The sequence below is a fragment of the Apaloderma vittatum genome, unplaced genomic scaffold, assembly GCF_000703405.1.
Source record: "Apaloderma vittatum isolate BGI_N311 unplaced genomic scaffold, ASM70340v1 scaffold4883, whole genome shotgun sequence".
Classification (NCBI taxonomy): Eukaryota; Metazoa; Chordata; class Aves; order Trogoniformes; family Trogonidae; genus Apaloderma; species Apaloderma vittatum.
The window spans coordinates 74470-75075 of NW_009707380.1; the positions used below are offsets into that span (position 1 = coordinate 74470).

Here is a 606-nt window from a genome sequence, read left to right on the forward strand (position 1 = left end):
CCCTTTTTTTTTAAATGGTGAATTTTTGTGTTCTGCTACCTCTCCTGCGAGTTCTGCCTGACGTGCTTCTCATACCCTCTTGTTTCCACAGGCCAAGGCTGCAAGCACAAAGGAAGTTTGCTCAGTCCCAGCCAAACAGTCCCAGCACAACTCCAATAAAGATAGTGGAACCGTTGTTACCCCCTCCCGCCACCCAGATTTCTGACCTCTCCAAAAGGAAGCCCAAGACAGAAGATTTTCTCACTTTCCTCTGTCTTCGAGGTAAGAGTTTTGCAGCAGCCGGGGGGACCGGTCTCATTCAAAGAGCGAGCTGTGGCACCACACACCGGGTAGCAGCTGGACAAATGCACTGGTGCTACATTTGGATGCAGTGTGTGAGTTCCAGCTCTCAGCAATTTGACTGTATCTACAGCAGGAGCATTCAAGTTTGTGGTTGTAAAGACCCATAAAATGAAGCCCATAATAGTGCAAAAGGAAGTTTCTTTCATACTTAACACTCTGTTATCCTGAATGGACTTTTGCCTAGCTCTCTTAAGTCCTCCCCATCCTCTTTTGTTTTGTCTGACTATGAACTGAAGAAGTGCTTAACTTGCCTGAGTACTAATT

General features: G+C 46.4%; 1 long non-coding RNA gene across 1 annotated transcript in view; it reads left to right on the forward strand.

Annotated features, from left to right (window-relative positions):
- Positions 1-263, forward strand: part of LOC104271480 — a 59862-nt gene extending 59599 nt beyond the window's left edge. Inside the window, exon 3 of the long non-coding RNA XR_717792.1 lies at positions 92-263. This is a non-coding gene — a long non-coding RNA (uncharacterized LOC104271480). The remainder of the gene's footprint in view (positions 1-91) is intronic.
- The last annotated feature ends 343 nt before the right edge of the window (positions 264-606 follow it).